At 42.5% G+C, this 15,832-nt stretch overlaps 1 protein-coding gene across 6 annotated transcripts in view; it reads right to left on the bottom strand.

Moving 5' to 3' along the window:
* WDR89 (WD repeat domain 89) overlaps positions 1–15,832 on the bottom strand; it is a 79,255-nt gene that overhangs the window by 4,161 nt on the left and 59,262 nt on the right. Inside the window, exon 1 of one of the 6 annotated variants that reach the window (XR_015134201.1) lies at positions 9,086–9,251. The exons of 2 other annotated variants lie outside the window; for them this stretch is intronic. The gene's annotated coding sequence lies outside the window, so the exon portion shown is untranslated. Of the gene's footprint in view, positions 1–9,003; positions 9,252–15,832 lie in introns of those variants that run through there. 3 more of the 6 variants (XR_015134200.1, XR_015134202.1, XR_015134203.1) reach the window with 3 other exon arrangements.

The raw sequence follows: 15,832 nt of genomic DNA, 5'->3' as shown, positions 1-15,832 counted from the left end.
AACAATAATTTTAGTCTAAAACCCACACTAAACAGATCAAACTTCCACTCTCAAACTGAAATGACTAAACTGGTCACTGCACAAAATCCAATACCCTCAGCTTCTACTGAAGTCTCTCCCATTATCTATAACTCTTTCTCATCATTCAAGCTCATTAATTCAAGCATACTTGTATCCTCTTTGTCCCTTAAACTTTTCTCATCTATTTTTATCTCCAAACTTTGTTCATGAGGTTTCCTCCCACCAGAAATGCCAACCCTTCCTTCCATTCCCCAAAGAAGGGGTCCTAGCTACTCTAAGAGTCTTAGGAGTTATCCCACTATCTTGCATTGCAATTCTGTTTCCTCATGCTTGTATTTAATCTCTCCAACTCGATGATTGGATTAACTAAAATAACAAAAGCGAGGCAGGTAGAACTTGCCTGGAGAGAAGTCAGTAAGAACAGTTGTTGAGTGACTTCCCTGGTGTTCCAGTGGTTAAGACTCTGTGTTTCCTCTGCAGAGAGTGCAGGTTCAATCCCTGATTGGGGAACAAAGATTTTTCCTGGTGCAGCCAGGAAAAAAAAACGGTTGCTGGTAACAGGAACAGCAACCAGGTTAGGCACTCTACTTTTAAAATCTGTAATCTTGAATTTGAAGAAAATAGCAGGACAAATGGAAGAGAGATGCTCAGTTATCTCACACAGTGCCTCAACATCCTTCCAAGTCCAGGGATGGCCAGATGCCACAGTGGGGAAGCCAGATAATAGAGAAACCCATCATCACACCAACTAGCCGTGCTTTAGGCCTGCCAGCTTGCACAGACATCATCTCACTGTCTCACTTAACCCTGCAGAACTTTTTTTTCCTTTGAGTTTTTTGGAAAAACTCATCTTTTTATAAACACTGAAAATTAAATAGTGCAATTTTAAAAATTGTAAGATGATCACCTGCAAAACTCTTTGAAGTAGTGACATGATCTCCATTTTATCAGGGAGGACACTGTGACTTAGAGGTTAAATGCAAGTCCAAGGTCACAGTCACACAGCTAGGAACCGGCAGGGCTAGGTCTATAACTTCAGTCTTCTAACTGACCCCAACTCACCACTCCTTCTATCATACCCATAGTTGTTTCCATGGTAACCATGTTAAATTTTAAAAATTACTTCTTTAAATTTTTAATTGTGGCAAAAAACTGACATAATATAAAACTTTCCGCCAACTATTTTTAAGTGTACGGTTCAATATGTTAACCATGATCACATTATTCTGTAATGGATCTCTAAAATTGTTTTATCTTGTAAAACTGAAATTCTTTAGCCATCAAACAACTTATTTCTCCTTCCCCTCAGTCCCTGGCAACCAGCATTTTACTTTCTGTTTCCATGACTTTGACTGTTCTAGATGTCTCATATAAGGGAAATCATACAGTATTTGTCCTTTTGTGACTGGCTTATTTCACTCAATATAATATCCTCAAAGTTTGTCCACGTTGTAGCATATGATGGGATTTCCTTCCTTCTTAAGGCTGAATAATATCCCATTGTATGGTATTTTCTTTAATGTATTTGGGAGGATAGAAGCAGGATCTTTTTAAAATTTTTATTTATTTATTTACTTAATTTTGGCTGTGCTGGGTCTTCATTGCTATGCGAGGGCTTTCTCCAGTTCCAGAAAGCAGGGCTACTTTTTGCTGTGGTGCATGCTTCTTATTTCAGTGCCTTCTCTTGCTGTAGAGCACAGGTTCAAGGGTGCACTGACTCGGTAGTTGTGGCACCCCAGGCTTAGTTGTCCCAAAGTATGTGGAATCTTCCCAGAGCAAGGATCGAACCCATGATCTCCGCATCAGCAGGTGGACTCTCAGCGACTGGACCACCAGGGAGGTCCCACTGAATGTTTATATCACATTTTCTTTATTCATTCATCTGTCTACAGATGAATGGTGGACTGCTTCCACCTCTTGGCAGTTGTATAATGCTGTCACAAACAGAGGTGCCAATATCTCTTCAAGATCCTGCTTCTGATTCTTCTGGAATATATCCCCTTCATGGATCACTGCATTGTCATGGAGCAGGGGCTTCGTAACTTGATGAAGCTATAAGCCATGTTGTGTAGGGCCACCCAAGACGGATGGGTCATAGCGGAGAGTTCTGACAAAATGTGATCCATTGAAGGATGGAATGGCAAACCACCCCAGTATACTTGTCGTGAGAATCTCATGAACTGTATAAAAGGACAGAAAGATATGACACTGAAAAATGAGTTCTCAGGTCTGAAGGTGTCCAATATGCTACTTGGAAAGAGCAGAGGAGAACTCCTAACAGCCCCAGAAAGAAAGAAGCAGCTGGGCCAAAGCGGAAATGATGCTCAGTTGTGAATGTGTCTGGTGATGAAAGTAAAATCCGATGCTGCAAAGAACAGTATTGCATAGGAACCTGGAATGTTAGGTCTAGGAATCAAGGTAAACTGGACATGATCAAGCAGGAGATGGTAAGAATAAACTTCGACATCTTAGGAATCAGTGAACTAAAATGGACAGGAATGGGCAAATTTAATTTAGATGACTATTATATCTACTACTGTAGGCAAGAATCCCATGGAAGAAATGGAGTAACCATTATAATCAACAAAAGAGTCTGAAATGAAGTACTCAGATGCAATCTCAAAAATGACAGAATGATCTTGGTTCATTTCCAAGGCAAACTGTTCAACATCACAGAAATTCAAGTCTATGCCCCTATCACTGATGCTGAAGAAGCTGAAGTTGATCAGGTCAATGAAGAACTAGAAGACCTCCTAGAACTAACACCAAAAAAAGATGTCCTATTCATCATTGGGGATTGGAATGCAAAAGTAGGAAGTCAAGAGATACCTGGAGTAACAGGCAAGTTTGGCCTCAGAGAACAAAATGAAACAGGACAAAGGCTAACTGAATTCTGCCAAGAGAATGTACTGGTCATAGCAAATACCCTTTTTCAACAACACCAGAGACAAATTCACACATGGGCATCACCAAATGGTCAATACCAAAATCCAATTGATTACATTCTTGTAGCTGAAGATGGAGAAGCTTTATACAGTCAGCAAAAACAAGACCTAAAGCTGACTGTGGCTCTGATCATCAGCATCTCATAGCAAAATACAGGCTTCAACTAAAGAAAGCAGGGAAAACCACTAGGCCAGCCAGGTATGCCATAAATCAAATCCCCTATGAATTTGCAGTAGAGGTAATGAATAGATTCAAGGGGTTAGAACTTGTAAGCAGTGTGCCTGAAGGACTATGGATGGAAGTTCGTAATATTGTACAGGAGGCAGCAAATAAAACCATCCCAAAGAAAAAGAAAAGTAAGAAGGCAAAGTGGTTATCTAAAAGTGAAAGTCACTCAGTCGTGTCCGACTCTTTGCAACCCCATGGACTATACAGTCCATGGAATTCTCCAGGCCACAATACTGGAGTGGGTAGCCTTTCCCTTCTCCAGTGGATCTTCCCAACACAGGAATCAAACCAGGGTCTCCTGCATTACAGGCAGATTCTTTACCAACTGAGCTATCAGGGAAGCCCTTCCCTCTGAGGAGGCTTACATATAGCTAAAGAAAGAAGAGAAGTGAAAAGCAAGGGAGAAAGAGAAAGGTATATCCAACTAAATGCAGATTTCCAAATAAGAGCACGGAGAGACAAGAAGGCCTTCTTCAATGAACAGTGTATAAAACTAGAAGAAAACAACAGAAGGGAAAAGACTAGAGATCTCTTCAGGAAAATGGGAGATTTCAAAGATTTACCCAAAGATGCGTGCAATAAAGGACATAAATGGTAGAGACCTAGTAGATGCTGAAGAGATCAAGAAGGGTTGGAAAGAATACATGGAAGAATTGTACAAAAGAACTGTACAAAAAATATCTTAATTAACTGGATTACTATGATGGTGTGGTCAGCCACCCAGAGCCAGACATTCTGGAGAGTGAAGTCAAGTGGGCCTTAGGAAGGACTGCTGTTAATAAAGCTAGCGGATGTGATAGAATTCCAGTAGAACTATTCAAAACCCTAAAGGATGATGCCATCAAGATGTTGCATTCAATATGTCAGCAAATCTGGAAGATCCAGCAGTGGCCACAGGACTTGGGAGTTTCCCAAGAAACATAGTACTCTAATGGTCATCCCACTTCTTGGAAGGACTGATACTGAAGCTGCAACTTCAGTATTTTGGTCATCTAATGCAAACAGCTGACTCATTGGAAAAGTCCCTGATGCTGGGAAAGATTGAAGACAGCAGGAGAAGAGGGCATCAAGGATGACCTTCAGATCATCCTACACCAATTCCCAAGAAGGGTAGTACTAAAAGATGTGCTAACCATCAGACAATTGCACTCATCTCCCATGCTACTAAGGCAATGCTTAAAATCTTGCATGCTAGGCTTCAGCATTATGAGAACCAAGAACTTCTAGATGTCCAAGCTGGGTTTAGAGAGGAAGAGCAACCAGAGATTAAACTGCCAACATTCACTGGATCATAGAGAAAGCTAGGGAATTCCAAAAAGTATCTACTTCTGCTTCATTGACTACAGTAAAGCCTTTGTGTGGATCACAACAAACTGGAAAATTCTTAAAGAGATGGGAATACCAGACCATCTTACCTGTCTCCTGAGAAACCTGTATGTAGGTAAAGAAGCAACAGTTAGAATCCTGTATGGAACAACTGATTGGTTCAAGATTGAGAAAGGAGTACAGCAGGGCTGTCTGCTGTCACCCTGTTTGTTTATTCTATATGCTGAGCTCATTGTGAGAAATGCCAGTCTGAATGAGTTACAAGCTAAAATTGAGATAAGGTGGGAGAAACATCAACAACCTCAGATATGCGGATGATACCACTTTAATGGCAGAAAGCAAGGAACTTAAGAGCCTCTTGATGACGGTGAAGGAGGAGAGTGTAAGAGCTGGCTTAAAACTAAATGTTAAAAAAAACTAAGATCATGGCATCTGGCCCCATTACTTCATGGCAAATAGAAGGGGAAAAGGTGGAAGTAGTGACAGATTTCCTCTTCTCAGGCTCTAAAATCACTGCAGATGGTGACTGTAGCCATGAAATCAGAAGATGTTTGCTTCTTGGCAGGAAAGCGATGACAAACCTGACAGTGTGTTGAAAAGCAGAGACATCACTCTGCTGACAAAGGTCCATATAGTCAAGAAGACTATGGTCTCCCAGTGGTCATGCACAGTTGTCAGAGCTGGACTGTAAAGAAGGCGGAGCACTGAAGAATCGATGCCTTTGAACTGTGGTGCTGGAGAAGACGCCTGAGAGTCTCTTGGACAAAAAGGAGATCACATCAATCTTAAGGGAAATCAACCCTGAATTCTTGTTGGAAGGACTGATACTGAAGCTGAAACTTCAGTATTTTGGTCATCTAATGCAAACAGCTAACTCATTGGAAAAGTCCCTGATGCTGGGAAAGATTGAAGACAGCAGGAACAGAGGACATCAGAGGATGAGATGGCTGGATGGCATCTCCAATGCAATGGACATGAACTTGGGCAAACTTTGGGAGATGGTAAGGGACAGGAAGGCATGGTATGCTACAGTCCATGGAGTCGCAAAGAGTCAGACACAACTGGGCAACTGAACAACAGCATATACCCAGAAGTAGGATTGCTGGATCATATGGACCATATTTAGTTTTTTAAGGAAAAAGTTATCTTTTAAACAAATAGCCCCATTCTCATGGACTCTCCTGCAATATGTTAAGAGACAGTATATTGCTTTCCCTCTAATAAAATTGAAAATAGCAATCCATGCTCATCTGTAACAATTAAAATTTGTTTAAACTTTTTACTTAAAATGCATCAGTTACAATGATGGCAAATGTAAATGCTTCCATTTCCTCCCATTCTCAATTAATAATCTGTTCTTCACTTTTAATACCACCCCTCATCAGGGTCACTAGGTCAGAAGATTCATGATGGAAGGATCTTTCTGTTTTGTCCAGCACTGTGCCTCAAGTAGTTACTTAAGGCTGCCAGTGGCTGGCATTAAACAAGCAGTCAAAACATGGATAAATGAATGAGTATATGAGTAAAAGACCATGCTTCTGGTTATAGTTTAAAAGATTGAACTTAACCCCAGAAGTGGGTGTTGTCACTGATGAGAGAGAATAGTTTAGCACTTCTTGTTCCAACAAGCAGGAAGTAGAACACAGATGGCAAAGAAACACTCAATGACATGAATTTTGCCAGAACGATGATAACATCCCTAGGATGAATTCAGACTAAATCTCTGCTGGTAACATAGGATCATACTAACCACGAGGATTTGGGGAGCTCAGAAAACCCTTGGTATTCTAATAAAATTAGTGAAAGTGTTAGCCACTAAGTCATGTCCTACTCTTTGCAACCCTATGGACTGTAGCCCACCAGGCTCCTCTGTCCATGGAATTCTCCAGGCAAGAATACTGGAGTGGGTAGCCTTTCCCTTCTCCAGGGGATCTTTCCGACCCAGGGATCAAACCCGGATCTCCTACACTGTAGGGAGATTCTTTACCATCTGAGCCAACAGGGAAGCCCTTGGAATACTAATAAAGTCCTGCAAATTGACAGGATAGTGCTTTAGGTAGGAAAAGCCGAGAGAGGGCGCTAATAGTGTAGTGTAGTGTAGGTAATAGTGTATTTTCCTTTCTCTCCTGCCAGACAGCAGGAGCCCTGGGTAGAGAGCATCAGAAGCAAAAGCATTGTCGCCCCAAATGGAAGAATCTGTGATGACCAGATTGTTGTGCATTAGGCTGACTGAGGCCCTCTGTTGGGGACAGGGGTGTAGAAGCAAAGAGTGTTGCACACACTGAGGGTAGTTATAGTCACACGGAGAAGGCAGGCTTTTCCTGTGAAAGGCTGCTGTCCATACATCTTTGGACTTTATATATCTTATGAAAGGAGAAGTGGGACTACACTGTATCAAAGAAAATTAAATTTAGACTAAAAATTACATGAATTTATAAAGGATATATGCACTAGAACAAATTGCTTGGTAGAATCTGTGCTCTGTGCATATCTGAAGAATGAATGAATTGGAGCTCTTTTCCAAATTTCATAGCTCTTTTCATTGTCAAATGACGAGATGGAATTCAAGAGAAAATTATCTTCTAATAGGCATGTCTCCCCAAAGAGAGGAAAGACAGGGTTAAGTTGTTTAGTGATTATATGAAATCTTTTCCCATTCTCTTAGTTCAGAATTTAAATTCACACTAGCAAATCAATAGAGTGGGACTTTTGATAAACTGCTCTGTAGAAGGGTCAGCATGGTTTAATGGAAAATATGCTAAACTTGGGTCAAAAGACTTGAGTTCTGATATTGGTATTGATTTGACAATTTTAGCCTTTTAGAATATAATCACCCCCTTGTCTACACTGCCAACTGTTGCTGCTGCTGCTATTTAGTCACTAAGTCGTGTCTGACTCTTTGTGACCCCATGGACTGTAGCCCACCAGGCTTCTCTGTCCATGGGATTTCCTAGGTAAGAATACTAGAGTGAGTTGCTATTTCCTCTTCCAGGGGACCTTCCCAACACAGGGATCCAACCTGCGTCTCCTGCTTGGCAGGCAGATTCTTTACCACTGAGCAACCTGGGAAGCCCCGCACTACCAACAATTCTCATCCTGCTACTCTCCAACACAAAATTCTTCAACACAACATCCATCACCTACAGAGCAAATTCTGAACACCTCTGTCCTAGTACATTCCTTCCTTATCTGACTCCTCCCGCTTGTGTAAATCGCATTAATTTATATCATTTGCTGCTCACTTTGTGTCAAGCAACACTGAATGGTTCATAATTTCCTCAAGCTATAGCACAGTCATTCATGCTTCCTCTGCTTGAATACCTTCCTCTCTTCGTTTACTTGCTGCTGCTGCTGCTGCTGCTAAGTCGCTTCAGTTGTGTCCGATTCTGTGTGACCCCATAGATGGCAGCCCACCAGGCTCCCCTGTCCCTGGGATTCTCCAGGCAAGAGTACTGGAGTGGGTTGCCATTTCCTTCTCCAGTGCATGAAAGTGAAAAGTGAAAGTGAAGTTGCTCAGTCGTGTCCGACTCTTAGCGACCTCATGGACTGCAGCCCACCAGGCTTCTCCGTCCATGGGATTTTCCAGGCAAGAGTACTGGAGTGGGTTGCCATTGCCTTCTCCATCATTTACTTGCAAACTTCCTAAAGCTCCTTTCCCTGATTAAATACCACTCCTCTGACTTTCTTCCTGAAAGTCCTATATGTCCATTGACCCTTATCTGCACCTCTGCTGTGACAACTGTATTGTAATTAGTAATTTGCACCCCTGTCTCCCCATTAGACACATCCCCTATGCCACATCTTTTAATTTTCTGACCACAAAATTAATATATTATTATCATATAAATTTAAACAAAGTGTAGAAAAAGAAAAGGCCTCTCAAAATCCACTCCCAAAGATAGCTCTTACTGACCTAGAGCAGGAACCATGCTATCTTTCTATCTTTGAGTTTACAGAATGTAACGGTGCCTGGCACATAAATGCTTGGCACATAACTCTCACTAAGTAGAGTTGAATATCTCCATAAAATGAAGATGGCATAACTGACTACACCAGCCAATAGAGTGATGGAATCACACAGGAGAATAAATGTGAAAGTTCTCTGAACACTGACAAACACTGTGGAAGTAACAAATTCGTGTGGTCAGTGACGAACGGCTGTGGGCCTCATTTTATCTGACTTCTACTATCTGAGAAACTCAGTTCCACTGATGACAATGATGATGATGATAACTAACATTTATCAAGGACTTACATGCTTCAATTGTATCAACTCATTAAAATTTTAGAACAACCGAAAAGGTAAAGGCTATTAATTGCTCTATTTTTTTTTTCAGATGAGGAAGCCAAGACACAGAGAGATTATGTGACTTGCCCCTCAAACCACAGAAGCAACAATTAATACAGCCAGGACTTAACCCCAGGCAACCTGACATCTGAGTCCACACTGGTAACCATGTAGATCACATTACAGCCTCCTACCTGCAATCCTGAGAATGTCAGCTGGTCAGAACAGAAGCCGGCTACTTCCCATTCTTAATCTTGGAATCATAAGTAACTTTACCTCTGCAAATCTCCGTTTTCTCCTGTGTCCTCTGTTTCCTCTTGGGATTAGTGGTTGCTATTGCACGAAGTTGCCTGGAGGATTCTTTCTAAAACTGCTTCAGAGAGCAAAGCCAGGTCAGGGATCACACCTAGATCCTAGAGCAAGTGGTTGATTGTATCAAAACAGGTGTGGCAGGAAAGAGAAGCAAAGAGACCACACAGCTGCAGGAAATACGTACTCCGAATCTAGGAGGAGCTAAAGATCTATTGATGGCTACGTGTGTGTGGCCCTGATGATGCCAAGAACACAGCACTCAAAGTGGAACCTTATCAAAGACTCCATGCCAAGTGAGCAGTCTTGGTGAAGAGAAGAGAGCATTCACAAAACTCACCTCTTTTTTTTTCTTTTTCTTTTTATTTGGCCACTGTGCTCAGCAGGTAGGATTTTAGTTCGCCAATCAGGGATCAAACTCGTGCCCCCTGCCGTGGAAGCTCGGAGTCTTAACCACCAGACTGCCAGGGAAATCCCAAGATTCACTTCTTAATATTTCAGTTCTTTGGCTTTGGCCAATACAAGTGGTAGCGGCAGTTAATAGTAGAGTTAGAAATGTAAACTATAGTCTATATGTAACAGCTGAGGTGTGTGAGCAAACTACAAAGGAAGCAGAGAGAACCCCGTCCTGGCAGGAGCTTACAGTTGGATCCAAAATAGCCTTCAGGGCTCACAAAACTCAATCCAAATTTAAAAGGAGTTGCCAGGTGGAGTGTGGCAGCTCTATCCAGCCAGGTGACAGTAAAATCATGCCAGGTCCAGTGCACTGTGAGACTCATAGCCGCTGAAGGTCTCCAAGGAAAGAGTACTGGGTTAAACCTCCTTTTAGGAGCTCATTCAACACCTGAGCCAAGCTACATTATTTGAAAAGCCCTGAAGGAAACGGCAACCCACTCCACTGTTCTTGCCTAGAGAATCCTATGGACAGGGGAGCCTGGTGGGCTGCCGTCTATGAGGTCGCACAGAGTCGGACACAACTGAAGAGACTTAGCATGCATGCATGCATTGGAGAGGGAAATGGCAACCCACTCCAGTAATCTTGCCTGGAGAATCCCAGGGACGGAGGAGCCTGGTGGGCTGCCGACCAAGGGGTTGCACAGAGTTGGACACGACTGAAATGACTTAGCAGCAGCAGCAAGGAAATATGTAGCCTTTGTTCCCTCCAAGAGAAGAGAAATCAAAGCACAGAGAGGAACTTTATAAATAGGCTGTTGGAATAAAAAAAAACAAACACAGAAAGACTAAGGCTAAATGAGCACAGCATTGTCCCTAGGCTAGGGACTAAAGACAGAGGGTAGAAAACTAACCAACCTGCTGTTAACTAGAAAAGGAAAGCTAAGCACTAACCACTAAGTTTCTACAAAGTAATCTTGCAAATGCTCTGAATGTCAGAGAAGAGCATGAGCCTTAGAAGGAAGAGCTTCTGAATATGCACAATTGCAGGATGAATCAACAGTGAGGCCCTGAACTGGCACCAAGGGATATTTCTCCAGAAGAGAAATTAACAGTTTCAGCTATTAAATCGTGTTATTGAGTCCAGAAAAGAGGCTCAGGGAAACACAGCCCTCAGACTAAAGCAGTGAAAAATCAAGACAGAAGAGATGTGATGAACCATCTGCAGAGGTAGCTCACCCCTTGAAATATTTTGTGAATGTGTTTGCATAGAATCTCAGAAAGCCCCTAGTGCAATGCTCATGACTAAAATTAACCATGAATTTTATGCCTCTGCGCCTGTGCACATGTTGTTCCTTCTGCCCAATTTATCTGCCTTGCTCTTTTCTCCCTAATCTCCAGTCTATCGGGTAAACTATTTTTCTTTCCAAACACAGTCCAGGCATCATCTTTTCTTAACCTGTGCCTGAGAACAGAATGAATCACACTCTCATCCCGCCTACTTGTTCATTCTGTACATTGTATTATTTTTATTAGAGACCCTGTCTCATCTAGCACAGTGCAAGCCCTATAAAGACGAGACCAAATCTCTTCCTCCAGCATCATCTGCCACACTGTCCAGTTCAATAGGCATTCATCCTAACTCATCAGTTGAGTCAGCCAGGAGAGGGGAGGAGGGGTATGTCTCCTCTAAGAGTGGTGCATCAGGGTCTTTAGGCAGCAGTGGTGGGGAGTGGGGAAGGGGCTGCAGGATTAGCATAGTAATACTGTAATAAATTTGAAAGTGCAATTGAAAGTCTCTCAGTTGTGTCCGACTCTTTTCGACCCCATGGCCTGGGGCCTGCCAGGCTCCTCTGTCCATGGAATTCTCCAGGCAAGAATACTGGAGTGGGTAGCCAGTCCCTTCTCCAGGGGATCTTCCCAACCCAGGGATCAAACCCAGGTCTGCTGAATTGCAGGCAGATTCTTTACTGTCTGAGCCACCAGGAAAGCTTTAGGAGCAGTAATAGGCTTAGGGGCAGTATTGGAATCCACATGAGCCATGAGGTTTTTATGTTTATTGAGAGAGGATTCCAATTGTTTTTGTTTTGTTTTGAATGAGAAAAAGTGATTTAGTATGGAGACAAATTTGTAAACTGAAATGTCAACCTGCTATAAAAGTATACACAAGATTGAGAAAAAAAAGATTAAGAACCAGTATAAAGCAAAGGAATGATTACCTCCCCAGGTGGGGATCAGAAAAAGTTTCAGAGAGGAGAAATGATTGATCTGGGGCTTAAGAACAAATACAAGTTTGCCAAATAAACCCCCAGGCAGATAGAACAACCTTACCAAATCACAGAAATAGTTTTATTGTTGTTCAGTCACTCAGTCCCGTCAGACTCTTTGTGACCCCATGGACTGCAGCATGCCAAGCCCCTCTGTCCTCCACTATTTCTGGGAGTTTGCTCAGATTCACGTCCATTGAGTTGGTGATGCTATCTAATCATCTCACCCTCTGTTGCCCACATCTTCTCTTGCCCTCAATCTTTTCCAGCATCAGGGTGTTTTCCAGTGAGTCAGCTCTTCACATCCGGTGGCCAAAGTATTGGAGCTTCAGCTTCAGCATCAGTCCTTTCAGTGAATATTCAGGGTTGATTTCCTTTAAGATTGACTGGTTTGATCTCCTTGCAGTCTATAACATTATAAATATTACTTTGCACTCACTCTATTCTCAGATACTGCTCTAAAAGCTTTGACATATGTCAGTTCATGTAATGTTTTGAACAATCTTAAAAAGTTTATACAGCGTTGTTCCATTGCTTATAACAGAGACTAAAATAACAGTGGCTTAAATGATAGTTTAATATGTCCTTTCTCCATAAAACCTCAGGGTCCCAGGTTTCTTTTAGCCAACTACTCTAGGCCTTCATCCTCCTGGTCCAAGATGTTGGCTAGAGCTCCAGCGATCACACCACATTCCAGATGGCAGAAGGGAGCAAAGGAACTCAACTGTCATTTTATGGAAGTTCGACATATGTTTCATTAACCCAATTTAGTCTTTTTTCTTGGCCATGCCACACATGGCTTGTGGGATCTCAGTTCCCTCACCAAGGATTAAACCTGGACCACAGTAGTGAAAGCTTGGAATCTTAACCACCAGCCCACCAGGGAACGCCCAACCCAAACTAGTCCTTTTTTTTTTTTTTTAATTTATTTTTATTTCTTATTTATTTGGCTGCATTGGTCTTAGTCGTGGCACATGGGATCTCTGATCTTTGTTGTAGCAAGCAAACTCTTAGTTGTGGCGTGTAGGATCTACTGACAAGGGATTGAACGTGGGCCCCCTGCATCAGGAGTGCAGTCGTAGCCACTGAACCACCAGGGAAGTCCCTCAACAAAATCTTATAACCACAAACAGTTAAGGAATACTCTGGAAAATACTATCTTTATTCTGGACATTACATCCCCATCCTAAAATGTAGGGGTTCCATACTATGGAAAGGGAGAACAGATAATGGGAGACAATTAAGTTTTTATCACACTGGAAGGAAAGTTATGACCAACCTAAACAGCATATTAAAAAGCAGTGACATTACTTTGTCAACAAAGGTCTGTCTAGACAAGGCTATGGTTCTTCCAGTGGTCATGCATGGATGTGAGAGTTGGACTGTGAAGAAAGCTGAACGCTGAAGAACTGATGCTTTTGAACTGTGGTGCTGGAGAAGACTCTTGAGAGTCCCTTGGACTGCAAGGAGATCCAACCAGTGTATCCTAAAGGAAATCAGTCTTGGGTGTTCATTGGTAGGACTGATGTTGAAGCTGAAACTCCAACACTTTGGCCACCTGATACGAAGAGCTGTCTCATTTGAAAAGACCCTGATGCTGGGAAAGATTGAGGGCAGGAGGAGAAGGGGACGACAGAGGATAAGATGGTTGGATGGCATCACTGACTCAATGGACATGGGTTTGGGTGGACTGTGGGAGTTGGTGATGGACAGGGAGGCCTGGCGTGCTTCGGTTCATGGGGTCTCAAAGAGTCGGACACGACTGAGCGACTAAACTGAACTGATCTTCATTTTTCATATAACAAAACTGATGCAAAGTGTGGTTACATTATTTTCATGGTGCATTCAGGGATTTCAAGCAGTTTCTTTTGGCTGATGCACAAGTGTAAAAGTGGGAGGAATGAAAGGTGATGAGGCTGCAAAGTTGTATGATTTTAATTCTGACATATCACATGATCAAATAGCTAATGGGTAGTGAAAAGCACAAAACCCAGGCAGCACTAAAGTACAGAAGACATAAGGTGAGTAATCTCAAAGCTAGATAGCTGAGAGTTAGTTTGTGGATCTGAGAGATGTATTTACTAATGAGTCAGTAATTGAATAATTAATTAGTTTAAATAATATTACCAACTTCAGAAGCAATCAGTATTGTAAACTTTGCCAAAAAGACCACAAAAATCACCTGACACATTTTTCAGTTTCTCTTTTAAATTTTATTTAAGTATTATGGGCTTCCCAGGTGGTGCTAGTGTTAAAGAATCCACTTGCCAAAGCAGGACACATAAGGGATGAGGGCTCGATCCCTGGCTCGGGAAGATCCCCAGAGGAGGGCACGGCAACCCACTTCAGCACTCTTGCCTGGAGAATCCCATGTACAGAGAAGCCTGGCAGGCTACTGTTCATAGGGTTAGAAAGAGTTGGATACAACTGAAGCGACTTAGCAAGCAGACACACATAGTTGATTTACAGTGTTTTGTCAGTTTATGGTGTACAGCAAAATGACTCAGTTTTACATATATATTCTTTTTCACAATCTTTTCCATTATGGTTTATTAGAAAGTACTGAATATAGTCCCCTGTGCTATGTGGTTGGACATTGTTTGTCTATTTTATATGTAGTAGTTTTCCTTTTAATTTTTTAATGTCTGCTACTGCTAAGTCACTTCAGTCGTGTCCTACTCTGTGCGACTCCATAGACAGCAGCCCACCAGGCTCCCCCGTCCTTGGGATTCTCCAGGCAAGAACACTGGAGTGGGTTGCCATTTCCTTCTCCAATGCATGAAAGTGAAAAGTGAAAGTGAAGTCACTCAGTCATGTCTGACTCTTAGTAACCCCATGGACTGCAGCCTACCAGGCTCCTTGGTCCATGGGATTTTCCAGGCGAGAGTACTGGAGTGGGGTGCCATTGCCTTCTTCGTTTTTAATGTCTACCTCCCCTCTAAACAATAGTCCAATAAAGATGTAATAATTTGCATTTAATGCATGTTGATTAGACCGTGAAAGTTAATCCTTCCCTCACAAATATTGACTCAGTGATAAAATGAAAATTGTTTTGAAATAACACATACACAGAATGAAGTAGTCTTCCTGTGGAAGAACAACTATTCATCAACCCCAACCTACTGTTTCGCACCCTTCTCTGAACCCATGTGCTTCCGAGGAGCACGTGCCATCTTCAGCCCCACAGGCAGTGAATCACGACTGGGCCAGTTGGTGGTGATGGTATTTCTCTTGCTAGTGACTGTTTTTGGTTTGGGCACACAATGAAATTTCAGCCAATAACACTTGCTACAAGGCTTCTCTGTAAATGTATGTAAACATTAATAAAAAGTATCAGAAGCAAAGAAGCAGCTGCTGCTGCTGCTGCTAAGTCCCTTCAGTCATTTCTGACTCTGTGCGACTCCATAGACGGCAACCCTCCAGGCTCCCCCATCCCTGGGATTCTCCAGGCAAGAACACTGGAGTGGGTTGCCATTTCCTTCTCCAATGCATGAAAGTGAAAAGTGAAAGTGAAGTCGCTCAGACGTGTCCAACTCTAGCAACCCCATGGACTGCAGCCTACCAGGGTCCTCCATCCATGGGAGTTTCTAGGCAAAAGTACTGGAGTGGGGTGCCATTGCCTTCTCCGAAAGAAGCAGCTGCTCTCCATTAGACATTGTTGAGTATGGATATGCTCATTGGCTGAGTGTAGTCATCTTGTGAACTTGAACTTGACAAGATGAAAACTGGCAGAGCAGAAAAATGGAAAGAATTTGCATTCTTGCTAGCAGCCCTGGCAATGCCTTACTTCTGAACTTACGCCAGGTAGTATGTTCCTCATTTGGTTAATTTGAATTGAGCTGTTATTTGCGGCCAAAACTATCCTGATATTCCACCACAAGGTGTGAGTGAAACTCGCTCAGTCGTGTCCGACTCTTTGCGACCCCAGGTACCACACAGTCCATGGCATTCTCCAGGCCAGAATACTGGAGTGGGAAGCCTTTCCCTTCTCCAGGGGATCTTCCCAAACCAGGGATCGAACCCAGTCTCCTGCATTGCAGGTGGCTTCTTTACC

The sequence above is a fragment of the Bos grunniens genome, chromosome 10 (assembly GCF_055505025.1).
Source record: "Bos grunniens cultivar Pamir isolate PY7600 chromosome 10, Bosgru_T2T1.0, whole genome shotgun sequence".
In the NCBI taxonomy this organism is placed as follows: Eukaryota; Metazoa; Chordata; class Mammalia; order Artiodactyla; family Bovidae; genus Bos; species Bos grunniens.
This window is presented reverse-complemented; position numbering and strand designations above follow the sequence as displayed.